Source organism: Lagopus muta, chromosome 1 (genome assembly GCF_023343835.1).
Source record: "Lagopus muta isolate bLagMut1 chromosome 1, bLagMut1 primary, whole genome shotgun sequence".
In the NCBI taxonomy this organism is placed as follows: Eukaryota; Metazoa; Chordata; class Aves; order Galliformes; family Phasianidae; genus Lagopus; species Lagopus muta.
Window position 1 is genome coordinate 189467970 of NC_064433.1, and position 18833 is coordinate 189486802.

Below are 18833 nucleotides of genomic sequence, written 5' to 3' on the forward strand. Positions count from 1 at the left end.
TTTTAAGGAATTAAGGAAACAGAATGTTCATTTCCAAATATATTTTTCAGTAATTTTCTTCTAATTTCTTATTTTCCTTCTAGTAGAATTAGGGCTTTGATGGAAATATGCATATATATGTTCTGTACAAAATAATCCCCTGTCTTACAGACCACAGTCATTCTTCTCTGTTTTTTTTTTCCAATCTTTTCTTCCTCTCTAGGGAAAAAAAAATCATAAATAGCAAAAAGACTTAAACTCATATATATATGTATGTATACGTATATGTTTATATACGTATACATACATATATATAACCTTTAAAGTCAGGCAGTGTAATTATCTATTTGTGAATATAATTGGGAAAAAGTTCAGTTGCAAGTTCAGTAGTGCACAGTGCTATGCACAATTGCTGTATTTCAAGGTCATTTGCAGAGTTTATTATTTATTTTTCAGATGTATTCTCTGTTGAAAAAACTATTCAAATGCAAAAATTCCCTGCTTGCCAAGCTTAGGTGATACAGTTGGCACTTGCCATGTCTCCCCTCCATCACCAAGCCTAGATACCTTCCAAAACTTTATCTTTTAGGTTCCCATGCTGTTGACTGAATTAGTAAATAAATCATAATTATGAATGGTCATCTGAAGGCACCTATCTGTTCCTACTGAGGAACTTAACCTAGATGTTTACATTTGTAGTCAGAATATTTCTTTTGTGAAAAGTTTTTAATTACTACAGTCAATTTCCTTAAAGAATACCCACTGTTGCATTTCTCAGTGAATATCAATCAATGGAGAGAGACTTTCTCATGGCAGAGGCCTTTGCAACATGCTCTCCTGGAGTTTTTATTTATACAAGGATCATCATTATCATTTGTGGCATTTGTACTTTTGTCACAGCAAATAAAATAAACTAATTAACTTTAATTTATTTTCAGTCAATTTTGCTACATGAGTCTTGAATGTTAACAGGTTCTAGAAGGGAATGGATTCAATTATGTTATTGTAATTGTTGTCTAAAATAAGGACAATGTTATTTCAGAAATGCACTTATGAGCACTACATTGCCTTTTCTATCCACCAATCAGCTGCACCATAAATGTTTGCAGAGCAAACTTTTCTGCTTCCACCAACAGCAGGTAGGAATTATCTTCTAGAAATATCTGTATTATTCTTTGTGAGTTAGCTAATAAAAGTGTATTCAATTTGTCTGTTTCCTGTACAAAATCTATGAAACAATGATGTAAATATTTCATACTCCTATGAATCTGATATAGCGTGCAAGAACTTGACTAAGACCATGTCCAATCACTTTAATGGATTCCGATCCCACTAGTTCAAGATTGGCTCTGCATTCATAGAATAGAGAGGCATCAAAATGTTGCACTCCTGCATACAGTCTGGCCTGCTTCATGCAGGGAAAGGGCCTTTATGTACTGACAAGATTAATTACAGACCTTTGAACCTGATGTGTTCTATTAATATCCAATGTTGCTCTCATTTTTCTCATTCAGCCTGAAATACGTGGCTTGCTCTTGCATAAATCAGCAGCAGTATTCTTTGTGGGTCGCACTGTTTTTAGTAGTTGTAAATGTGAATTACACAGCAGTTTGGAGTTATTTCAATGATTATGGAAAGAAAGGAAATAATATTTTTTTCCAAAGTACCAGAAGAAGAAACACCACTCATGTAATTTCCAGAGTAGTACAAACTTTTTTTTCTATTTTTTGTTTTGTATGCATCTTTCTTGATTCAGTGGAATTTGATACAGCGTGTAAATTCTACAATTCTACTTACTGATGTTGCCAAAATTGTTCCAGTATTTCCTCTGGTACTTAATACTTCCTTTTTTTATTTTTATTTTTATTTTTATTTTTATTTTTATTTTTATTTTTATTTTTATTTTTATTTTTATTTTTATTTTTATTTTTATTTTTATTTTTATTTTTATTTTTATTTTTTTCTTGTGTTTAATCAAATTTTAATTTGAAATATGAGTATATGAATATCTCATTTTATTACAATGCATATGTTTATTAGCTGGCAGCTAAATAACATAAGAAAATACTTTGTAAAATCTAATCTATATAGCTGTGAGTATTCGAAATCTACAACAGTAAACAAGCAAACACTCGGAAAAAAACAACAGTACTTATATGAAATGTATCTACCATTGTCAATCTGAGAAATAAGAGAGATTAAATGTGTTCATGAAAACATGAAACCCTACTTTACTTTTTATAATTTAAATTACCAATTAAATGTAAATGGAAATATATGAAAATAACAGTCTTTGGATAGCCATACAGTCTAAGAAGAGAGGCAGGTATTAATAGGAAATTAGAAAGCTAATCCCACAATATAAATTGCTCTGTGGAAATATAGAGAAAATCATAAAATACTTTGAAAAATGGTCTTCTTTAGAATTTTTTAATTGTACTTTATGAGTGTTTCATGAATCCTGAGATAATGTGGCTCCAACATTTAAAGGACTAAATAATCCTGCTCGATAATTTTAAATATTTTTTTCTCTGCTTTAGTTGCTTTTTTTTTTCTTCTTAATCTTATGATGTAGTATACCTCACAGTCTTAAAAAATTGTGTGCAGTACTAAAATTAACCATTCACAAAATCTGTGGAGTGATATACCATGAAAGAAATGGGGACTGAAAGGATTTTAAAGTAGAACAGTCTCTGAGGCTGGATAATACAACCAGAGATTCCTTCTAAAAATATCTTCTGAAATATTGTTTTGTAGAATCATAGCATTATTAATCTTGGAGAAGATGCCTAAGAGACCAATTTCTCCAGTCCAACCCATCACCACCATGACCCCAAGCCATGCCCTTCAGTGCCACATCTACCATAATAGTAGGAGCTGATCCTCATACAACCATAGAATCACAGAATCAAATAATGGCTTAGATTGGAGAGGACCTTAAAGATCAACCAGCTTTAAATGCCTACCATGGGCTGGTTGGCACCCACCAGATCAGGCTTCCCAGGACCCTATCCAATCCAGCCTCGAGCACTTCTAAGAGTGGGGAATGTACAGCTTCTCTGGGCAGCCTACTCCAGTGCCTCACCACCCTCTGAGTTAAAGAATTTCTTTCTAATATCTAATGTAAATGTCTCTTCTTTTACTTTAAAGATATTCCCCTTTGTCCTGTCACTATCAGATTGTGTAAAAAGTTGGTCCCCCTTCTTCTTATAAGTTCCCTTCAAGTACTGCAAGACAATACAGAGATCTCTCCAGAGCCTTCTTTTTTGCAATCTAAACAAGCCCATCTCCCTCAACATTCCTTTGTAAAAGAGATGCTCCAGAACTTTGAAATTTCTTTTATTCTGGGTTTGCAGAATTAGTCTAATAATCATAAATGTTTCTAGGGAAGGAGTGTCTTCCCAACCTACAAAGACAAGTTGAGAGAGCTGGGGCTGTTCAGCCTGGAAAAAAGAAGGCTTTGGGGAGACCATAAAGCAGCCTTTGGAGGTCGCTTTCAACTCAGACAATTCTGTGGTTTAGTAACAAGAAATAAAAAGCATTGAAGATGTGAAAATTTCAATTAACCATTCAAGACAATACAAGAGGAACTGCATTCATAACATTGTTCTGAAAATCCAGAAAGGAGTTTGTTTATAATTCACAGAAGTTCTCGCCAAACCTCAGCTGCACAATGATATGAAATTTAATTAGTGTTTCTTGTGGTTTGAGATCAGTAGAAGTTAAAGCTTCATTTTTAGGAGTGGCTGTAAATCTTCTGATAAACTAATTTCTCATTGAGGCAAATCTGTTTCCACTAAAATAATTTTTATCTCATGAAACATGGAAGTTCTAGCTAAACTTTTATCTTCAAAGATTTCTTAAGCTCAGAACTGGATTTCCACGTGTGTGTACAGCACAGATGTATTAGATGCTGAATTTCATCCCAGAATACTTAATGAGCTCACTGTTGGAGCACTTAAATGTCAAAGACCAAAGATGAAATCTCAGATGTGAATTGAAAGTAAGAGAACTTGAGACTGCTATATCAGTTAACCACTGCAGAGATATAGTCTCTTATTTTTCTTCAAGCATATACTATTAGGAAAAGTGTTTATGTAAATATATATTTGAGGTCTGTTTCAAAAGTACTGCCTCCTATTTTATTTTACTTGACCCATGATGTCGGAGGTGGATGTTGGTGACTGAACTTTCCCATCGATATTATGTTGCATTTGGGTGTCATGTGACAGATGGCAGTGGAACGGCAGTCTGACAAAATGACATCTGACATAGAAGTGTGGATGATGCAAATGTGTGGAATAAAATTTCTCCATGAAGAAAATATTGCACCCACTGACATTCATTGATATTTGCTGAATGTTTGTGGTGACCAAACAGTGGGGTGTGAGCACAGTGTGGCCATTGGCGATGCATTTCAACAGTGACAGTAGCAACCTTTGCTGGTGAAGATTTTTACAAGCATGGCACGCAGGCTCTTGTTCATTGCTGACAAAAATGCATACCCAATGATGATGTGTATGTAAAAAAATCATTATTTATAGCTGAGTACATCAAACAGTGTTACTGTGTTCTTTGTATCTATAGTATTTTCCATGTAAGGAAATAAGAGGCACTAATTTCAGTATATCCCACCCTTACATTTAAAATAGATCTCACCTACATCAGTTTGGTGTCACTTGGTATTAGAAGTGAGAAAATGTTCTTATATACCACAATATCAGGAGAATAATTTTGCCTTTGTAGTAGACTTTTGCTGCCTAGTCAACAAGACTTCAAGATACTTGATATCAATGTTTACACATGTAAAAATATATATGAAAATTAACTATATTTTTTAAAATTATTAAATTTACTTTCCTTTAGCTCTGGGGAAAAAAACAAAAACAAAAACAAAACTGTAATATAATCTCAAGACTTAAGTTTTGAGTATATTTTTCTCACATTACAATGTTAATTTTCTTTCCACTTCCTTTGTGTATATAGTTCATGCCAAAAAAATAGTAGTAACGTATGTGATCAGATGTCTGTGTAGATGAACACAATGTTCTGGATTCCAATTTGGGCTATTATTGTCTGAACATGATGGATTTCTTTTTCATATGATTTATAACTTGTCGTTACAGGATACTAAAGTCCTCCAGACAACATTAATCTATTGATGACTCTCAGGTGAAGATGTGATTGATGCAGTTACGGACATTCATGTCATAGGTAAGGTCTTTTCTTTCTTTTCAAACTTTTTTGTTGATATACTTAAGTGCATTCTAGAAATACTAGAGTGGAGACAATAAAACAATTCTAACTTCTGAGGAATAAGACATCAACTTCACTGAGATACCCATTAATTTACAGAAATTACAGAGTACGTGAACTGTAATGATGCTTTTGTTGTTGTAAATCATGGCTACACCATGAGGTAAAGCCTAGAATTATTTGAAGGCAGTTTCAGAACTCCTGACATAACAGTATTCTTTCAGGAAGGAGTCTGTTAATCTTGAACATGAAAAGCATTGCAACATAATTCAGAATGTGCTGTAAAGTACTCTTGGAAAATGTGGTGTTGCCGTTAGCTATCTTTGATAGTTGTCTTTGAGGGATGAAGACTTAACATTTCCAAAAGAATGCTGTGGTAGGTAATTAGCAATGTTCTCATTGCTTTGAATATGTTACACTCTGGTCCTTGGAGAGGGAACCTTATCAAAAGTGCCTAGGAAAATATGTAGCACAGTTGGTTTTGTCAAATTCTATTGGAAATAACATGTATTTGAATCCTGGACCTATTGTTGAGATTTTGGCTTTTAAGGATGGCTTTTTTTTTTAATTTCTTCATTCAAATAATCTTCTTTGCTTGATCTAATTGTTAATAGTGGGTTTCTGTGTAATCTTTACCTTATCTTTGTCTTTTGAAAACAAGGTCTTATAGCACAGTTTGCCCATGTGAAGGCCAATAAGTATGGTGGAGTTGCAATGTTCAAAATATTTCTTATCTTACATACTTCCAATTTGACAAGCTTTCCAATTTGACAACTTTTTGAAAATTCTTTATCTCCCTGAGCTAAAGAAAATAATTTTGAATTCATCTGTTTTGTTTTCAGAGAAAGTAAAACTATCCTGGCAGAGGAAAATATATATCTTCCACAATTTAATTCAAAATTATAAGCGTGATTCAAATAGAGTTATCTAATCTACATGGTAATTTTCTACTTAATATTTAAATCAAATGATTTATTTTGCTTACAAAGTAGATGATTATTAAAAAATTGACATACATACAAAACATTATTAATGGCCTTCAGGTAATTATCTCGGGTGTATGAATATATATCTTCTGGTATCACCTTGTGGGGTGGAAGTTCTTTTTTTTTAATTTCATTTCATTTTATGTATTTTATCAGTAAATAGAAATTGATTTAGCTTTTTTTCTTGAACATATAAAGTATCAGAACAAATATAAAATCCATACTGTTCTGTAGCGATGTTAGTTGTGAAATCAGAATTACCCTATGTGTTTTTGGAAATGGTATTCCTTGCTTTTTTTTTTTTTTTTTTGTATTCAGAAGAGATACATATTCTAAAATTTGACACAAATGAGTTGTTTGACTCTATTTCATCTTAAATACAGATAACAAGCAACATAAGATGAATTTGAAAGATAAGTAAAATGTGAAAATGAATTGTTTGCTGTTCACATTAGCTCATTTCTCTCCAATAGACATGGCAATTGGAAGTGTACATTTTGTCTAACATAAAAATTTGATGCTTTGACAGGCAGAGAATCTACTTCTTTCTAGTGAAGTCACTGATCTGTCCTTCTGTTTCTAATATTTTAAAACTTCTACATGTAGTTAAAGAAAGTATTTGTAACTAGAAAATGTTATGAGAGAAAAAAAAAAAAAAAAAAAAAAAAGTTATCCTAATGTGATTAAGGACCTTGCAATCCGTCTTAAGGAAAACACGAAAAATTATCCTAAATTGTAGATAACTTATGAAGTAAATATATATATATATATATATATATATATACATATATATATACATATATGTATATACATATGTGTGTGTATATATATATACAGTTTCTTCTTATGTTACATAATTTCTCTGTCCTAAACAGAGCATGATGAACAAAACCCACTGCTCTTCTTTACCTTTATCTCCATGTATAGACAGTGTGCTCATGCTAGTAACTGAACTCTTTTATTATTAGTCGTTAGGATCACCAGTATGTAATGGTAGACACATCTGGATTAAGTATTGGGCTCCTAAAAGAGAAGTACAGGAAAAATGACAACTAGTCTTAAAAGTTAAATATTTCCTATTTCTGTTAAGGGCCCCCGGTTGCCAGATAAATCCTGTTTGCACGGTGAGTGCATCTTCTTAAGAGTTAGACTGATCTTTTTTCTTAGCTTTGGCCAAGGGAGCTATGCTGGAAGCAAGACCCAGAATCTTGTGAATGCTCAGAAATTTTGTATTGATTATTTACTTTTAAGCCATTCACACTGGAGTTGTCAATTTATTTATTAGGATTATAACCATCTTTGTCGACCACAGATAGAGAAAAAGGTGCAACTATAGCCAGGAGCATGGATTTGAGCTTAACAGCATATTGGGATTCTGTGCTCTTTGATAAAAAAAGAACAGTTAGTTGTCAAATACTCATCCCAAAATGCAATCTGTCAACTTCCAAATGGTTTCTTATATGAATGAAGATAAATATTTTCTTAGTTGTAAATAGAAGTAAAATTAATTAGTGTTAATCTGTGCACTGCTTGTCGATGAAGTCAAATACTTTAATACCAATTGAAGAATTAAAACAAAGTATCATTCTGCAGATTTTTTTACTAAGAAAACAAAACAAAACCAACAAAAATATGAACAAATTTTAATTCATTTTTATATTTAAATGATTTTGTGATTATAATGCATACTCTAACAATTATAAAGTCAAAACACAAGACTTCAGTAGCATTTTCAAATTAAAAGCATGGACTTGAATGTTACCATCAGTACTGATTAACAAAATGAGAGCAAATAAAAGATGACATGCTGTCAAAATATCCAGATTATCCAGAAAGGCAAGCAAAATTCTTATTAAGAGATGTTCCCTCAGGAGAAAAGGAAAGTCTGATTCAGTGATTACTTTCAGCATATTAAGGTTAGATTGCTGCAGTTAGTACATATACAGCCATAGTTAAAGAAATTGTGAGAGTATAGGAATAAAGAGAAGGAACTGAAGGAGTGAGGGGAAAAGCAAAGTGAAATGAAGATAAAAGAGAGGAATATAACAGGTTTGTTTGAAAAGGAATAGCTTCCCCAGCTAAGATTAATTTACATTCCCTGTTATATGTGGATGCTTTTCATTTCTAGAATCTCAGTGAAATTACTTTCACTGACCATGATTTTCTTTAATAGATACTTCACACTTCTGCTGAGACAACAGCTGAACTCAAACACCTTAAATCATATGCTAGTTGTGAGAGAAATCTCTGTTATTATATGCAGTATTTTTCACACTAGTGCTGTGCTTTGCCACAATACTCTCTTAAGTACTCTTCACACTTTATACATTAATTTATAAATGGATACTGAAATGAGGAAAAGGCTAATGAATAAAAATCTTCGCAGAACCATCATTTACTTAAATTCAGTGATGTTAACTGGGATGTATGGGATGAATTCAGAGATAAAGAGATGCAGAATTTCATAACTTTTTCTTTTCTGCTTTTTTTTTTTTTTTTTTTTTTTGTCTTTTGAGAGCTGACATTACAGTCAGTAGTAGTGACTCATACATCAGGACTCATACATCATCGTGCTCTTTTCAAGTAGGTAAAAAAAAAAAAGACAAGTAGCTTGGGAACACAATTAATGTGAATGCTGATAAAACACGCTATGTTAATGCAAGCATATGCAACACACTTAGATATAATTGCATTTGGATGATCAACCCTTTGACTCCACCATGCTACTAAGAATTCTGGTACAAGGTCATCGTGCTGTTGCTGGTGATGATGATATCCCAGAGGGAGAAAAATGTCAGGCAATACACAAACTGTAGCATTTTTTTTACAGCTTCACTACTCTGATTCAAGTCAGGAACAATATTCATTCTGATGTCATCGCTCTGTTTCACGCTCTGCAATTTCACCCCTTATAGTGTCACCACTGTTGGTTTATGTTTCTTGAATTTGTCAAAGATGAGGCTACAGCTACCAAAGCAAAGATGAAACTGCATCTCTCTCCAGTGCACATAATCTCCTCTGCTGCTAGGGGAAAAGAATATATCTCTTGCACTAGAGATTTTTGCTTCGTGTTTTCTGCTTGTTGCTTGTTTTGCTTTTGCTCTGTAGGCTTTCCACATCTCAACTAAATTTGTGGTCATATTTTCTTAATCCTTTCTTCCTCCATGGAAAAGTGTTGATTTATTTTTCTTTTTTCCCCCTAATAAGGAATTTCTTTATATGATATAACAAGAAAGATACATTCCAACACAGAGCAGTGCTGAATATCTGGAATTATCAAAATCCTCCAATTTCACTTTTGCATTCCAATATCTAAGGTGCTACTGAGGGAAACAGATGCCTGTCTTCTTCATTCCTAAATGTCCATAAGAAGAAATAGGGTAACACAATAGAGAGGTGAAGGAAGACAATACACCGGTGGTAAAGAGCACTTTGGAAGTACAGTAACACAGTAAGGAATGCAACCAATGTCTATTAACTGATGTTTTCACTAAGGAGTAAGCCTATATTTATCACTTTTGCTCTTTCATTTCACAAATAGTCCAGTGAACATTTCAGGTGATACAAAAAGAAAAAAGTACTGGAGTATTTTAAAAAAACATGTCATATTGTTGAAACGATCTCTCATCGATTTTTTTTTTCCATCTGACTTACATAAAAGTTCTTTGCAGCCAGTCACAAAAGCAAAGAGAAATCTGAAAAAAGACCAAAAAGTTTCCTTTATTGACTTCTCCTACTAAACACTGTTTTCAATATCTGGCATGCATCATACGAGGGTTGCTCTGAAAATAAAGCCTCCTATTCTACTTGGTCCCACAATGTCAGAGTTGGGTGTTAGTGGTATGGCAGTAGGGAATTAGTCTTCTCACCAATATCCCATTATATTTTTGTTGTGCAACAGATGGCAGCAGAGGGACAGTCTGAGAAAGTGGTGTCTGACATAGAAGTGGTTGCGGAGCAAAGGTGTGTGACTGAATTCAGTCACATAAAAAAAAATAGCACCCCTTGGCATTCACTGACACTTACTGAATGGTTGTGGGGAACAAACAGTGGATGTCAGCACAGTGAGACATTCAGTACTGCATTTCAGTAGTGATGATAGCAACAGTGGGTCACCTCTGCTCATGCACATGCCTGTGGCATGCAGGTTCTTGCGTTTCGCTGGTGAAAGTGCACAGCTAATGATTGATGACTGTTGAAAAATAGTGTTTTGTAGCTGAGAATTTGCTCAATCAAATAGTGTTATTGTCCTCTTCGTATCTGTTGCAGTTTTTATGGAAATAGTAGAAGGTTACTTTCAGAGCAGCATACATATATTGCCTAAATTGCAAGCTACTCTTTCAGTACTGAGACAGCTTTATATGGCACCATTCTGAGCTCAGAGCATCTCTCAGGACACTTTAGAAAATAATGAGGTTAAAAGGTGACCATGCTGTGATACTGAGAACAAGGAAGAGACATTATGCATGCGGTAGTGGAGGAGTAAAGAGACATGCTTGTCTTTAAATTTGTTGACTTACTTTAAATTATATGCTGAATGGTTAAAGCATTACAGTACTTGTGCTTGAAGAAGAGGCAGATGACCTTCTTTGTAGAAAACATCACCCTTTTCTAAAATGATTAGAGAAGCATGAGCTTCTGAACTGGGAAAAGAGAAAAAATTACCCTGTTATTGCAAATTGTGCTACTAGATTACTTGCCATTAGAATGATTAATAAGAGGAGGTTGAGTGACTACTTGTCGTAGGCTTGGTAAGGCGTGTCTATTTTATGTTTTTGTTTTTATTGAATTACCCAAAATATTGTGGGCAGAATCATTGACTCAGGTTAATCTCAAGTCAGCCAAAAATACATCTGATGTTGTTTAATTTGTTCATTCCTTAAACAGTCATGTGAAACGGCATGGGAGAGGTCTAGGGAGAAATGCGCGTATCTCATGCGCCAAGACATTTGATGCCAGAGCAAATTATCTAAACCTTCCTCCCTAATGGCCTTGAAAAGAGACTGTGCAGCTGTGATGAGCTTGCAAAATAAGTGCAGTTAAGCTTTGCGGGGGGAGTGATCAAAATAAATAGATTTCTTTTTCTCCTTCGATGACTTTGGGTTGAAAAGTGTCAGATCTAGCATGAAATTCTCATCTGTGTGACACTTGCCCTAAATGCGAGTTTCATCCGGATAAACCACTAAGCTCTACATAGCAACATCTCAGATCATTACTTGTTTTCCTTATATCTTACTCCAAAATTCATGCAAGGAATTTCATTGGCTTATACAAAATATCTTGAAACTTCTCCTTCAGCATAAAACAGATTCTCAGGAATATTTTCAATTATAAGAAAGAAACCTTTTAATCAGTTGGTTATGGCCCCCACACCAAATTGCGTTTGTTAGCAAAGAGCTGAGTGGAGAAGTTGCCAAAACTCTTCATATAACCTGGGCAATAGTGCTTTTTACAGCCAGACTCCATGCTAACTCTGTGTTCTCTACACAACTACTTTTGCAGCAACTGGTTGCAATTACAAAAAGTGAGTTTATAACTATACAAGTTGGGTAATGTCAACCACAAACTGATTACAGAAAACACATAGATAAATCAGAAGTATGCATTAAATTCATTGCCAGTTGTAATGGATAATGTTCAAACATAAATTAACAGTAGATGGCCTAGGCAACAAGTCCAATATTCAACTGACTTATTCATGTACGCTTATATGTGCATGCATGGTTTCCCTATCTAGACCTAGATTTTAATATTTAAAATCTGGCAACTACGCTGAGTAATTGCATTTATTGATTCTTCCACATGTTTCCATTTGGAAGAAGCACAAAGTAAAATGAAGGCCAGCTAAATAGAAAGTGGAAGAAATTGTTGACAATCTTCCAACCAGGAAAAAAAAAATCTGTTAAAAATTTATTTTTATATTGTTTTTGCACACTTTTGTATTATAATGTAGGTGACACTTGTTTTTCCATATTTCACCACTGAACCAACATGGCATTTTAACAGGAGTCAGCTCTGATTTGTAAAAGGGTGGAAGAGGTCTTTCTCTTCTCTTCTCTCTCACTTGTTCTTGTTCTCTCTTTTTCCCTCTCTGTTCTTCCAATTTTTTTTTTTTAATTTAAAAAAAAAAACAATCTTTTTTTTTTTTTTTCCCCTGACAGTTACATTGTCAGTAAAATTGTTCTGGGTGATACTTAGACTTAAATATAATAGTTTGGAAAAAAAAATATTTTTCTCATTCTTGCATAGTATTCCTACTAATGCTCTGTGTGATGAAAAAAAAAGAAAAAGAAAAACCAGATTATTGTTGATTAGTATGTAGATTAGTCCTGTTTTCCTTCCATTTTAAACAGAGGCCAAGTTCTTCATACCTTGACTTTGCAGATGGTGAAGCCTGTCTTCACTGAAATTACAGATTTTTCCTACGTAATACTCAAAAAAATGTAAACAGAAAGTCAGAAAATAGAACAATCTGCTATATACTATGCAATATGTTAGCCTTTTATTAATATATTTTTTAGGATTAATTTTGCTTGTCTCTATTATTTACTCCTTTCATGGGAAAAATAGGAATCCAACAGACCAATATACTTCTATATTTTTCCTTGAACTCATCTTTCCTGTCTCTAACCATCTGTTTGTTTACTGGTTTTAGCTCTGAATAAGCATTCAAATCTTTCATTTGTTTAGAACTATTTACATAGCTTTTCCTAGCAGTTCAAATAAAGAAGACAGGTGGCAGTCTCTCCAGAGTTTACACTTCTTGTTTTTCAGCAATTCCTGCTGTTCTTGCGATAACAGATTTGTGGATAATCCATATTATGGAGTCAGTTATTTACAGTGCAGAAAGTGGAAAAAAAAAAATTGCATAAAAAGTCTGAAACTGAATAGTACTGGCTTGGCTTTTAGTTTAGGCCCATTATCTCTTGAATGAGTCCTGTGAAGTATCTATATAGTGCAATAGACAATTACTGTTCAAGTGGTTCATCATTCTCTGCTCTCTGTTCTCTGTTATGTTGGTCCAAGGTAGTTTTAATCAGATGGAAATGAAGGAAAGTGGTCCTGAAGTCAACATTTCTGTCTATCCTTCACTTGTAGGTGAAGAAATATCTGTTCAGAAGCAATGCTTCCTTTCTCATTCCTCAATTAGAATTTATTTCAGCCTGGTTTTGAAGAAGGTGGAACTGTTGCAGCTTATAAAACACAAAAGGGATCTCGCAAAAATGTTATTGCAGCTGAGTTTATTCCCCTGATCTATTTATGTCGGGAGCTGGGCTCCATATCTTTTTTTCATTAGTATTTTTACTTTGGTACATTATTATTTTTAAAAGATACTAATTTTCTGGGATAAAAGAGATCACATCATGTTTCAAAACCTTTGCTGTGACATTAAACCTTTGAACTACTGTTAAAGAAATTATTACCCTGAGGCTGGAAGTCTGAAAGATTATTAAAAATGTAATTTTAAAAGTAGCATCCAGGCAAAAAAATAATAATATATAAACACAACTTAAACTTTCATTACCTAATCTTATAAATCCCATTGCTACTGATTTTTAAATAAAAGACATTTTTATAAAAAGTATGGAAGATTAATTTTCACAGAAGGATTTCAGAAGAAACATAGAGATGCCAGTTCCCACATCTTTTATGTTGATTGAGCATTTGTTATATTTGTGGCTGGTATGTGGAACGAGTTCTAAAATTCAGTTCCTTTTAAGTAGTTGTAAAGAAATTGTACTTCATCCTTAGGGCATGAACTTGCACTAAGCCATGAGAGGAAATAAGTGAATAAATATTTAAAAAAAAAAAAAAAAAAAAAAAAAAAAGTTTTTTTGTTGTTGCTGTTTTTGTTTTTCTTTTGTTTTTGTTTGTTTAGGTTTAGATAGTCCCAAGCCTAATTTGATTGGGACATTCTCTAAAGGACTACAGTCTACCTTGACTTGCCTGTGGAAGGCAACTTTTCATTATCTTGCTCTTCTTCACTTCAAAAGAGAGCCTAAAATAGGCTCTTAATTTCTAAGCTTCTAACTTTTGTAACCCTATGGAACATTTCAAGTACGTGTGAAGAATTTCTGTCCTCTAAAACCATACTACCGTGCTATCATGGTTGTGCGATAATGTTCTTAATCATGTTCTTAATGTCTTCCCTGATTTCAACCATATAGTTTATGGATGCCTCCTTTATTTTATGGTATCTGGTTCACTGTAGATCAGTCAGGACATTCTTTTTCTTGCCCATGCTGTCATTTAGAAAGCTTGTGCCTTACTGTGTTTTATTCTACTTTGCATTATTCCCAAATACTTTCTCCAATCCAGAGTCATCCTTGCTGTTATTTGTTGTATCTGTTGTGAGTTTTTTCTGTAATAGCATGAACAGTGTGCTATGCTGTGTACTAATAAGTTTCGTACTCTTTGATGCTACAGAGTTATCCCCGAAGAATGCAGATAAGTTTCAAGCATTCTGGCTTTGTACAGTTGCTTTGTGAGGTAGATGTGTATTCTTGGCACATCTGAAGATGTTATGCAGATGGTTTTTGATGACACCCCAAACTTTCTGGGAGAGCTTATGATCTTATTCCTGCATTCAGTAACAACTTGAATGATGGTAAAGACTCCACAAAGCTGATGAGAGCAACAGATATGGGGAGGAACTGGCCTTCACACTCCACCCTCCCATAGTACAGAAGGAGATACAGCACAGAAGAGGTTCCAAAACCTTAATATTGGAATTTTAAAAAGCTGCAGCTGTACAATTTAGATAAAAAGAAATTGAGTTTTCTGTTTCTCCTTGTTCTGATTAGTTCATGATAAATCTCTCTAACTTAATGAAGCAATTCCTTACTTTTATCACTGGTACACTATTTAAATTCATATATCTGCAGAAGATCAAGAAATTGACAAAACCTTGCAACGTAAATTATTGTTTCCAATGTGATTTTGAAACTTCAGACATGAAGAACTGTAAGAATAAGTTAATGAATAAATTAAGAGGGCAAAAAGAAAAAAAAATAACTAATTAAGATGTGAAAACAACAAAGCTCATACACCACATACATGTGCTTTGAACTGTAACATTTCCAATGACAGCACATATGTAAGTGCCATTCTGCCCTAGTGTTCTTATTACCTGTAATCAGAGCTGAAAATCCAGTGCTGAACTGAAACTACAGCTGTATATTGTTTTACATTATAAAGTATAATTTAATACTTTCTCAAATACTGTATTTATTCAGAATTGAGTATCCTTCCTTTCCTAAATCATTTTGTTGTTACTGAACGAAAATGTATATGATTTGATGCTTAGCATGTCATTTTGTGTATGTTTAGATATTTTCTCTGTCTATAATGGAGTTTGAATAATTACTGAAATTATTAGGTTTCAGGAAAAGAAACTGCAGTTTATTTAGGTTTACATGCCATATCTTTAAACTATTATGTATGCACAAAATTACATGCAGAAAAAGAATTATAACCAGTTAGCAGTGTTAGTAACGTGCTTCCATTTCTCTAGAACTTTACGGCTATTCTGTACATTCTTATGAAATGTGAAGGCTGAGGTTTTTTGCTGTCCATTAAATAACTTTCATATGATGCTGATGTCATTTGCATATAGTAGGACTTTTTCTTATTTTTGTGTGTATTTTTATGAGCTGAGTTTTTTTTGTTTTTTTTTTTTTTGTTTTTTTTTTTGTTTTTTTTTTTTTAATCTGACCTACATAAATTACATAGACTAGTTAGGGAAACATCAAAAAAATTTACTGTGTTTAAATACTGAGTAGTATTTGTGAGAATCCTCCTATAAATTGGAGCGAGACAGTATTGTAGAGCAGAAATCTGTACAATATGTGTGACCAGTAGATGTTAACGTATGGTAACTTCATCTTTTCCAAGTGCCATTTGAAATGAATTCTCTCATTATCCTTAAGCATGGAAACTTGTCACTATAAAATGACCAGCTGTGAAACCACATGAGAGCATTAGACAGACATCATTTCTCATCTGTGGCTTTGCCAATTAGTCTGTGTAAATGTCACCTTTTTCAGAAACTAGAAGAATGAGAGACAAGCTTGTGGATCTATCATTCATGAAATATGAAAACTTTGTATAAATAAACACCTATTTTGGAAGATAGGAATAGTCTCTGAGAGTAATCATTCTTTGAAAGTTTTGATATACTGTCATTTTACGTCTTAAATTACTTTTATGAACTGGTATTATGATTGAGGCCATGTAGATTCTACTTCACGATGCAGAAGTATTCTCCTGAACCTCTATTAAAACAGTTTTCTGAAGTGATACAACCTTAAAAACAATGAGGAAGCATAACTTGAGGGTCAGCTTCTTGATGCTCTAGGCAGGCATTAAAAAAAGAATTTTAAGATCATTTAACTTTCTTTGGGGCAATTTCCCCACAGGGCAAAATTCAAAGACTGACATCACAACAGTTGGCCACCATATTTTCATCTAATGAACAGTTTCTTTCTGAAACCTTTGTCTTAAATCCTTCTATCATTATCCCATTTGTGTCTGCATCAGTTACAGAGGTAAATCCTCTAACTAAAAGGACTGCTTCCATTAATGGATTTGTGTGCATTTACAGTGCAAAATACTGTGCAAAAGGGGTAGATGCTTCATCCTTAAGTATTATCAGTGGATATACTGAGTCAAATGAACCTTGGTTTCTCTTTCCCTCTATAATCTATGAAGATACAGGATGCACAGTTAAGAGACAGAAATCTACCTGAACAAATAACTTCCTTGTAAGTAATATCTGTGTTGTTTTTATTTCACCACACATACACATGTTATTTGTGAGCACTCAGGACATTAACTAGACAATTATTTTTTTAAATATAGACGAAAAACCTAAATGTGGAAGGACCATGGTGTCATTTCAGGTTATTTACTCCTGTTTGAAATTACTCACCACTTCTAACATGCATGTGTTTAACTTCAGTTTCCTATCATTTATTTTTCTGCTTGTGAAGGAAAGAATGATCAGCTGTCAGAAATCTCTTTATTATAAACATGCTTATAATCAGATCACAGACTACGATGTGGAAATAAATTTAACTAGTAAGTATACAGAGATTTTTGTTTACTTATTATAGAATGTATTAATCAGTAAATTCTCTCTTTTTTTTTTTTTTTTTTTTTTTCCAGAACCCTTTTCAAACATTTAGCTTACTCTTTCAAACACATGTAGAAGAATTCAAGATTATATACAAGGGTCCTCAATCCTTTTTGAAGTCTAGTGACTTACTGAAGTCACTAGTTTTGAGAATGTAGGCATCTAGCCTAGCTACAAAATGTAGCTAAGATTAATTGCTCCTTTGTGACCAGTTCTTCATTTGCCTCAATAATGCACTATGTTGAAACTGATGCACTTGATGAGTTTAATTATTTTCTCATCTGATTTTTTTTTCATTTTTTATTCTATCTTCTATTACACAACAGGGCAGACCTTACTGCTCCCTACATTTGCCTGAAGGAATGCTCCTAGGTAATAGTGATAGGACAAAAGGGAATGTTTTCATGTTGCACCAGAGGAGGTTCAGGTTGGATATTAAGAAGAAATTATTCTCAGAAAGAGTAGTGAGGGATTAGCACAGGCTGCCAAGGTAGGTGGTGTAGTCACCATCCCTGGAAGTGTTCAAGAACCATGGAGATTGGTCTTGAGAGACATGCTTAAATGGGCATGGTGGAGGTGGGATGATAGTTGGACTAGATAATCCCAGTGGTCTTTTCTAACCTTAACGATTCTATGATTTTATGATTTCTAAATTTATTAAAAACAATAAGCTGAGGCAAAACATCTGTGAAAGCCCTCTCACTGGATAATGGTTCTTCATTCTAAATGATAGTCTGAAATCTAATGATCTGTTCCACTTGATTTTTTATTTTGTATTTTATATTATTATGCTCTATATTAAGTTCTATTTGAATGTCCTGTGGGATTCTACCAAGTATTTCTCTATAGGCCAAATACTTGATCTCGTAAAAAAACAATAATGTTGTATGACAAGATATAACATCCATAAAACTATTTGCTCAGCTTTGATTTTATTATCAATATGAACTCTTATGGTTGGTATCCTACATTATTTCATATGATGTTGTTTGCAATCAAATTGAAACTAAATGGCCTAATTAATCCTTATTCATCTTTTCTTGGATGTTGGCAAAGCACTGGTTTATTTCAGATCTTTCTATATTGTTCTACTATCTGTTAAAAATCATCAGTACAGATTCAGACAGTTCTTGTATCACAAATTTTATGCTTTTTGAATTGAACAGTTTCGATAATTTAAAACAGCAATTTCTGTTTACTAGTTATCCTAATTATCAGTGGAGTAGGAATATTCCTGCCTCAAAAGAAATAAATATATGTCCTTTAAGACTGCATTTAAATATGTTGTCATACATTCTTCAAAATTTTTGTATTGCTCATTCTAAAAGGTGTAAGCTTGAATGTTTGCTGTGGGAAGAATAAATGATTGTCTGAATCATCCCTACAGTACCTGTTTTAATTAATGCCATTCAGATCAAAATGATTAAAAGACTTGAATTCAATCACAAACACTGATTTGATGTTCAGAGAAGCTCATA

General features: G+C 33.4%; 1 protein-coding gene across 1 annotated transcript in view; it reads left to right on the plus strand.

The window, feature by feature from the left end:
* TENM4 (teneurin transmembrane protein 4) overlaps positions 1–18833 on the plus strand; it is a 1593907-nt gene that overhangs the window by 355741 nt on the left and 1219333 nt on the right. Inside the window, exon 3 of the mRNA XM_048933792.1 lies at positions 5106–5193. The gene's annotated coding sequence lies outside the window, so the exon portion shown is untranslated. The remainder of the gene's footprint in view (positions 1–5105; positions 5194–18833) is intronic.